The 9049-nt window shown below is 43.7% G+C and overlaps 5 non-coding genes across 5 annotated transcripts; 3 read left to right on the forward strand and 2 right to left on the reverse strand.

Annotated features, from left to right (window-relative positions):
- The first annotated feature begins 1898 nt into the window (after positions 1–1898).
- Positions 1899–1970, forward strand: trnae-cuc (transfer RNA glutamic acid (anticodon CUC)). The gene has a single exon. It is a non-coding gene; the product is annotated as a tRNA-Glu (tRNA).
- Positions 1971–5496: 3526 nt separating this feature from the next.
- trnae-cuc (transfer RNA glutamic acid (anticodon CUC)) lies at positions 5497–5568 on the forward strand. The gene has a single exon. It is a non-coding gene; the product is annotated as a tRNA-Glu (tRNA).
- A 1400-nt stretch (positions 5569–6968) lies between these two features.
- Positions 6969–7040, reverse strand: trnaa-ugc (transfer RNA alanine (anticodon UGC)). The gene has a single exon. It is a non-coding gene; the product is annotated as a tRNA-Ala (tRNA).
- Positions 7041–7276: 236 nt separating this feature from the next.
- Positions 7277–7364, reverse strand: trnay-gua (transfer RNA tyrosine (anticodon GUA)). Its single transcript is given in 2 exon segments — positions 7277–7312; positions 7328–7364. It is a non-coding gene; the product is annotated as a tRNA-Tyr (tRNA).
- A 1181-nt stretch (positions 7365–8545) lies between these two features.
- Positions 8546–8618, forward strand: trnaa-agc (transfer RNA alanine (anticodon AGC)). The gene has a single exon. It is a non-coding gene; the product is annotated as a tRNA-Ala (tRNA).
- Positions 8619–9049: the final 431 nt, after the last annotated feature.

Raw genomic sequence — 9049 nt, forward strand, 5'->3', positions numbered from 1 at the left:
TTGACGCATAGGGGAATAAGCTCAAATGGTAGAGCGCTCGCTTAGCATGCGAGAGGTAGTGGGACCGATGCCCGCATTCTCCAGTCCGTTTTGTATCCCCAAACAGCGAGCACGGAAGTTGAAATTTCACAGCTCAGAGCAGTGTTAATGAAGGGAATCCCTTTGTCCAGTTTGAAATAGTACGTTATGTTTTAACATTTTGTTTAGCTGGTTCTTACACGTAGATACGTAAGGTTTAAAGTGATTGTCCTTAGAATACTAAGCAATTCTCATTAAAAATGTGTTTCTGTGTCACCAATTAGCGGGCTTTAGGTGCTTTCAAATTTCTACCGCTTCTTCCACTTACAGCATCTCCGTGGTTTGTAGTAAACAAACGGGTAAGAAAAAATACTATCAGCGAATTATGCGTAATAAGAACAAAAAAAGTCACCAGGCATTTCTTTGCATCTATCCGTTAAGTCAAGGCCAATAATAATAATTGCTTACACTTATATAGCACTTTTCTGGACACTCCACTCAAAGCACTTTACACTAATGGGGACTCCCCTCCACCACCAATGTGCAGCATCCACCTGGATGATGCAACAGCAGCCATAGTGCACTAGAACAGAGGAGAGCAGAGTAATGAAGCCAATTCATAGATGGGGATTATTAGGAGGCCATAGTTGGTAAGGGCAAATGGGGAACTTGGCCAGGAGATAAGGTTTACACCTCATCCAAAGGACAGTGCTTGTTTACAGTGTAGTGTCCCCATCACTATACTGGGGCATTAGGACCCACATGGACCACAGGGTGAGCACCCCCTGCTGGTCCTACTAACACCTCTTCCAGCATCAACCTTAGTTCTCCCCAGGAGGTCTCCCATCCAGGTACTGACCAGGCTCACACCTGCTTAGCTTCAGTGGGTTGCCAGTTGTGAGTTGCAGGGTGATATGGCTGCTGGCATTCAAATGATCAAGCAGGGAGTGAATTATCAGATGTTAATTACATTAATACACTAAAATGCTTCTAACAGTTCGGACATTGAAACGTTAAGGTATTGCCCAGGTAATGCCCTGGCTAATCCGTCCCAAAAACCACACACCTTCACTATCTCCGTTCCTCGTATCCGAGCTCTCAGGGCTGCCCTTTGAATGCTCCCACCTCAGCTACTTAATTAATGAATTGGCAACACCTGGGAAAAGAGGAGAGAACAATTGGAACAAAAAATAACACTCCAACCACGGACCGTAACACAAATCACATTAATAGTGGTAGTGAATCCGAAAATGTTTTTAACACATTGAAATGCAAACGTATTCTAACTTTCTCATTTTCAACTTCTTCTTAGCACAGTGCACTTCGTAAAGATCTAGGTGAGTAAATGTGTTTCTTCTCCCTGTCAGGCCCACTCAGGTGAGCAGGGCCACACTGTTACGATGCCCTTAAGTTTGTACCCTGTCATTATATAATTCTGGGGACGTCAGTCCTGGTCCTGGGGGTCAGTAACGAGCTGATTCAGCCCATGAGGATCCCAACAGGACTGAAGAACCCTTAGCTGCCCCCCAATTTGTAAAGACTAAATGTCGGATTTTAAAGATTATTTGGAAATAATCATGACTTTAAGACACAAACCACCGATGTTTATCCCGTCAAGCATTTGCTTGTTATATTTATCATTAAGTTAACTTTTGTTCCAAAACTTCAAAAGGTGGTGATTAAGGGTGACTTATAAAACATACTAATAAAGGCTATCTCAACAAGTGTTGGTGACCAGATCTTATTTTGTCTTTCTTACACACAGCAGCTCTCAGTGTCGCTGCTGCGCTACACAGACTGTAAAAGCGTGTCGATCGCTCTCTGTCCTTTTAAAATTCACCGGTGTCTTATCTTCGCACACAGTGAGCAAGTTGACCGTCTCCCTGGTGGTCTAGTGGTTAGGATTCGGCGCTCTCACCGCCGCGGCCCGGGTTCGATTCCCGGTCAGGGAAGTGACTCCTTTTCCCTCCTGACGCAGATACCTACTTGAACCACGTCTGTTAACTATCACCACAAAATAACATTCGAGCTGCAAGTACTCCGCTCCTCCGCTGTGGGTCGTTTGTGAGAGGAAATAGCGCTGAAGTAATCGACTTGGATACACGTGTTTTCTACATTTCGTGTTTTAAAATAAAGTCTCTTTAAACCAAAGTTGTTATGTGACGAGTTGAAGAGCGCTAAAGTAGACGCGTGGAAACATACCCTTCCAGTTAAGCTAGCAAATGTTGCTATTACAATTTGGGGACTGTTTGTACACCGCAAACATTTCGGTGGTGCATAAGTGCAAAACTACAAAAATGAGCACGAACAAAAAACGGCACAACACAAGCTGTATGTTGAAGAGTTCACCAAAAAGAGTGCACAAAAAAGAGAAAGATATGTTGTAAAATGAAATAGTTCTTTCACACTATTTATTGTACAGTATTTCAATAGATAACACTGCGGATTATTCCGCAGCAGAAACGGTTCTGCTCAACGTTGTTTTTAAGATCCGTCTTAGCCCTCCTTACTTTACGCCTAAATTCCTTCTCTTTCTCCCTGGCTGACCATACATCAGTCCATTATGCTGAACTTGTGAGAAAAGCTCCACCCTCCGTTCCTTCGATAGCATGTTTTACCATGACAGAACCATCGGGCTCCAGATACTCCGCTCCAGCGCTCTGGGTCATTTGTGAGAGGAGAGAGCTCTGAAATAGTCGCGTGGAAGAGCACTTCGCCGCAATTTAACTGGATAATTGCTGTCCGAGATTTGAACTCGGATCACTGGAACCGCTGGCTTGTGAGCAACCTTTAAAGATCCGTAACGAGATCTTCTGCGTGTTTAATTTGTCTGCGTGAGACTCCGGTGTGTGTGACACTCAGAGCTGCTGTGTGTAAAAAAGAGTAAATAAGATCTGCTTGGTTTTGTTGGCGTAAAGTACAGGAATCTGAAGAAGAAAAAATCATCAATGTGTGAAATTTGCTCCAAAATCCGGTTATAAAAATCGTATTAGCTTAAAAATAATGTATAAGGATGCCACAATAACAAAACAACAGCCTTATATAATGCCGAAAAAAAAGAAGAGAGAAAAAACACGGCCGTGGAGCCTTCTTCAGGTTTTTTTCTCTTCTTTTTTTCAGCATGGAATAAACCTATTGTTCCTTTGCAGCCTTCCCATGCTGACGCAGCTACCCCCCTGAACTAGCCTTATATAATGAGGGGTTCCTGCTGGTCTATGACGCTGGGGGGTTTTCCTCTTTTACATTTGGCCAAATCATCGAGAACTTCTCTGTTTTCAACTCCCGAAAAAGGCACCGTAGCTGTATTTTGACAGTAACACTTTCGAAGTTACTGCTAGTATAAACAGATGAGTGTCCCCGCACACATCTATAGCACAGTTACATGGGTTTTCAAACTTTACAAGACGAAGATAAATGAGAAAGACAAACTTAATATTATAAAGACTCAAAATCAAAACCATAAAGTCAACTAAGTAGGGAACTAGTAAAAACACAAAACACTGAAATCGACAAACCTTTATTTACATGTTATCCATTTTTGAATACGAAGCAGAAGTAGCTCCCACTGAATCCAAACACCAGGTGTGTTAAAATACCGCGCACCGATTTCTGTTTGTATGACAGATAGCTTGCAAGTAAGAAGAATATTTTAAAGCGGACAAAGAACGAAGATAGAGCAATCGGTACTCCTGGCGCGTCTAAATTGAAAAACCATGTGAGTGTCAAACCAGCACTTGCATGGCTGAACTCCAGACCCATATCTTGGCAGCAAGGAGCGCTGTGATTGGGCGAAAACTACCTAAAATGAGAGCGGACACTGTGATTGGACAATTCTTGTTAGCGATGCGGGTCTTGATTGGTTAAGGCTACCAACAATGAAAAGAAGGCAATGTGCTAGTGAGCAGCCCGATGTGTTTAAAAAAAGATCGAACCTACAACCTTCTGATCAGCAGTCCAGTCCGCGTTATCCACTGGCCCCGCTGATAGAGTTGCACCGCATCACAGTGAGCTTCCCTTCTAGTACTAGTCATCCCGCCCGACTGTTCTAACTTGGATACGGGTGCTTTCTACATTTTGTCGAAATCTATGTGTAACGTTGAAACTCCGCTTGATTTCGACATCAAAGAAAAACCGTTTTCTTGCAAAACACCATACAGCTGTCACGTATTCCAGACTTTAGTTATCTCTTGGATGATGCGACAGCAGCCATAGTGCACCAGAACAGAGGAGAGCAGAGTAATGAAGCCAATTCATAGATGGGGATTATTAGGAGGCCATAATTGGTAAGGGCCAATGGGGAACTTGGCCAGGAGATAAGGTTTACACCTCAGTTTTACATCTCATCCAAAGGACAGTGCCTGTTTACAGTGTAGTGTCCCCATCACTATACTGGGGCATTAGGACCCGCATGGACCACAGGGTGAGCACAGGTACTGACCAGGCTCACACCTGCTTAGCTTCAGTGGGTTGCCAGTTGTGAGTTGCAGGGTGATATGGCTGCCAGCATTCAAATGATCAAGCAGGGAGTGAATTATCAGATGTTAATTACATTAATACACTAAAATGCTTCTGACAGTTCGGACATTGAAACGTTAAGGTATTGCCCAGGTAATGCCCTGGCTAATCCGTCCCAAAAACCACACACCTTCACTATCTCCGTTCCTCGTATCCGAGCTCTCAGGGCTGCCCTTTGAATGCTCCCACCTCAGCTACTTAATTAATGAATTGGCAACACCTGGGAAAAGAGGAGAGAACAATTGGAACAAAAAATAACACTCCAACCACGGACCGTAACACAAATCACATTAATAGTGGTAGTGAATCCGAAAATGTTTTTAACACATTGAAATGCAAACGTATTCTAACTTTCTCATTTCCAACTTCTTCTTAGCACTCAGTGCACTTCGTGAAGATCTAGGTGAGTAAATGTGTTTCTTCTCCCTGTCAGGCCCACTCAGGTGAGCAGGGCCACACTGTTACGATGCCCTTAAGTTTGTACCCTGTCGTTATATAATTCAGGGGACGTCAGTCCTGGTCCTGGGGGTCAGTAACGAGCTGATTCAGGCCATGAGGATCCCAACAGGACTGAAGAACCCTTAGCTGCCCCCCACTTTGTAAAGACTAAATGTAGTATTTTAAAGATCATTTGGAAATAATCATGACTTTAAGACACAAACCACCAATGTTTATCCCGTCATGCAGTTGCTTGTTATATTTATCATTAAGTTAACTTTTGTTCCAAAACTTCAAAAGGTGGTGATTAAGGGTGACTTATAAAACATACTAATAAAGGCTCAACAAGTGTTGGTGACCAGATCTTATTTTCTCTTTCTTACACACAGCAGCTCTCAGTGTCGCTGCTGCGCTACACAGACTGTAAAAGCGTGTCGATCGCTCTCTGTGTCCTTTTAAAATTCACCGGTGCGAATCCCAGTTACCGCTGTCTTATCTTCGCACACAGTGAGCAAGCTGACCGTCTCCCTGGTGGTCTAGTGGTTAGGATTCGGCGCTCTCACCGCCGCGGCCTGGGTTCGATTCCCGGTCAGGGAAGTGACTCCTTTTCCCTCCTGACGCAGATACCTACTTGAATCACGTCTGTTAACTATCACCACAAAATAACATTCGAGCTGCAGATACTCCGCTCCTCCGCTCTGGGTCGTTTGTGAGAGGAAAGAGCGCTGAGGTAATCGACTTGGATACACGTGTTTTCTACATTTCGTGTTTTAAAATAACGTCTCTTTAAACCAAAGTTGTTATGTGACGAGTTGAAGAGCGCTAAAGTAGACGCGTGGAAACACCCTTCCAGTTAAGATAGCAAATGTTGCTATTACAATTTGGGGACTGTTTGTACACCGCAAACATTTCGGTGGTGCATAAGTGCAAAACTACAAAAATGAGCACGAACAAAAAACGGCACAACACAAGCTGTATGTTGAAGAGTTCACCAAAAAGAGTGCACAAAAAAGAGAAAGATATGTTGTAACATGAAATAGTTCTTTCACACTATTTATTGTACAGTACAGTGCCTGTTTACAGTGTAGTGTCCCCATCACTATACTGGGGCATTAGGACCCACATGGACCACAGGGTGAGCACCCCCTGCTGGTCCTACTAACACCTCTTCCAGCAGCAACCTTAGTTTTCCCCAGGAGGTCTCTCATCCAGGTACTGACCAGGCTCACACCTGTTTAGCTTCAGTGGGTTGCCAGTTGTGAGTTGCAGGGTGATATGGCTGCCAGCATTCAAGTGATCAAGCAGGGAGTGAATTATCAGATGTTAATTACATTAATACACTAAAATGCTTCTGACAGTTCGGACATTGAAACGTTAAGGTATTGCCCACGTAATGCCCTGGCTAATCTCATGCTATTTCCCCGTCCCAAAAACCACACACCTTCACTATCTCCGTTCCTCGTATCCGAGCTCTCAGGGCTGCCCTTTAAATGCTCCCACCTCAGCTACTTAATTAATGAATTGGCAACACCTGGGAAAAGAGGAGAGAACAATTGGAACAAAAAATAACACTCCAACTATGGACCGTAACACAAATCACATTAATAGTGGTAGTGAATCCGAAAATGTTTTTAACACATTGAAATGCAAACGTATTCTAACTTTCTCAATTTCAACTTCTTCTTAGCACTCAGTGCACTTCGTGAAGATCTAGGTGAGTAAATGTGTTTCTTCTCCCTGTCAGGCTCACTCAGTGGTGTAGTGGTATCATGCAAGATTCCCATTCTTGCGACCTGGGCTCGATTCCCGGCTGGCGCATAAAAGTGATGCCTTTTTAAACCTTCACAAAGTAAAATAAAATCTTCTTATTTTAATCCTGTTCATGGATTATACTGGGCTTTTGAGGCTCTTTGCATTGCAACGTGAAAACAAAACTGCCCACAACGTGTCTTACCTAGTGTAAGAAAGATAGATATCACATTTAACAAAAGCCTGATTGGAGATGCCGGGGATTGAACCCGGGGCCTCATACATGCAAAGCATGCACTCTACCACTGAGCTACATCCCCGACAGGATCTCTGCAGTTGTTTCATTGAGTTTGTGATTACCAGTCACTGACTGGGGCTATCAGGGAGAGTCGGCACTGGATACTTCGGTAAAAACAGGACAATCACACTTTAGGACAACCAACGCCGGGAGCGTTTGCTTCAGCCTTTATTAAGCTTTCGACCAATCGCTGAGATGCGCTATTTCTAATTTTCAAGAGATTGATCCAGAGAACCAGAGAACAATAAAACAATTGCTTCCTTCGAGCCGGATTCGAACCAGCGACCTAAGGATTCCCAGCGTTTCCCACTACAGTCCTCCGCTCTACCAACTGAGCTATCGAAGGGACGACGACTAGTTCTTCTTTTCTCACACTTTCGGCCCAAATTCGTGCGGTGTTCCTGGTCATTTCAATCTCAGTTCGACGTCAGGTTTTTAACTCGTTTCTGCAGTCTTGTTTCAGCGTTTCTGGTGTCAGTGGTGTAGTGGTATCATGCAAGATCCTCTGTAATTTGACTTCACGGGTACGCGTAATTTTTGTTGTAATATGGGAACACTCTTAATAGAAATTTCAACACTTTACAGCGAGTGGCTGGAGACAAACATTTCGTGAGTTCATTCCTATACCGCCCCGTGTCCAGCTATGAGGATCAGATCAAATAGTGCAGCGAGCTGCCGGCTCGCTCAGGTTCTTGACCTCAGAACACAGTGTGTCCTGCTCCTCACGGAGAGGGGCTGGTGCCGAGAGCAGCAGAGACACAGGTGTCCGCCTGACATACATGTGCACTAAAAGGAGACCTCACCATTCTTGTCGAGGGTGTGAGACAGAATCAGCCTGGCAAAAGCTTGGGTGAGGTTTCAGAAGTCAGTCCAGCGTTTAGGACGGGGCACTCCGGTACTGTTCTGAGTTTGAGGAGTATCATATCACAGCAGTGTGGAACTGAACACTTTTCTTTTTGTTGGGATCTTCAGCGCACGATTACAAATAAAAACACCCGAGACTAAAGAAATAACAGTAAATAAAACACGTGTTAATCTCACTTCAGGAAACCCTTTACAATAACATTTTACTAAACGTTTTTTTTACATTTACCAACATCTGTTCAAAGAAAACTGCAGGTTAGCAAATTGTTAAAAAAGGAGTATGTTTCAATTAACAAGTATTTCTTTCCCAGCAATGCACTCGGGATGATGAAACGATGATGCCGTGGAAAATAAAAAGCAAGGAGAAACAGTAATTCTACGATTCATCCAAGTATTTAATTTGGGAATACAGAGGGGAAACGCGAATCTCCCGGACTCCCAGTTCGAGGTGCGGGAGCGACAGGAGACGGGTAAACAAGTCAACAGTCCTCCCAGACGTGATTGGCTAAACTCTGCCCGCATCATGGTAGGAGTTGGGGCGACGATTGGGCGAAATTGACCCAGATTGAGAATCTGCACTCTTGATTGGTCAAGTGTGGTAGCAAGACGAACGTTGATTGGCTAAAACTAGCATGACTGAAAAGAGAGGGCCTCAGGCGCAGAGGGGAATTAGCTCAAATGGTAGAGCGCTCGCTTAGCATGCGAGAGGTAGCGGGATCGATGCCCGCATTCTCCAGTCCGTTTTGTATCCCCAAACAGCGAGCACGGAAGTTGAAATTTCACAGCTCAGAGCAGTGTTAATGAAGGGAATCCCTTTGTCCAGTTTGAAATAGTACGTTATGTTTTAACATTTTGTTTAGCTGGTTCTTACACGTAGATACGTAAGGTTTAAAGTGATTGTCCTTAGATTACTAAGCAATTCTCATTAATAATGTGTTTCTGTGTTGGCAATTAGCGGGCTTTAGGTGCTTTCAAATTTTTACCGCTTCTTCCACTTACAGCATCTCCGTGGTTTGTAGTAAACAAACGGGTAAGAAAAAATACTATCAGCGTAATAAAAACAAAAAAGTCACCAGGCAGGGAGTGAATTATCAGATGTTAATTACATTAATACACTAAAATGTTTCTGACAGCTCGGACAGTTAAGGTAATGCCCGAGCTAATCTC

Source organism: Lepisosteus oculatus, chromosome 6 (genome assembly GCF_040954835.1).
Source record: "Lepisosteus oculatus isolate fLepOcu1 chromosome 6, fLepOcu1.hap2, whole genome shotgun sequence".
NCBI lineage: Eukaryota > Metazoa > Chordata > Actinopteri > Semionotiformes > Lepisosteidae > Lepisosteus > Lepisosteus oculatus.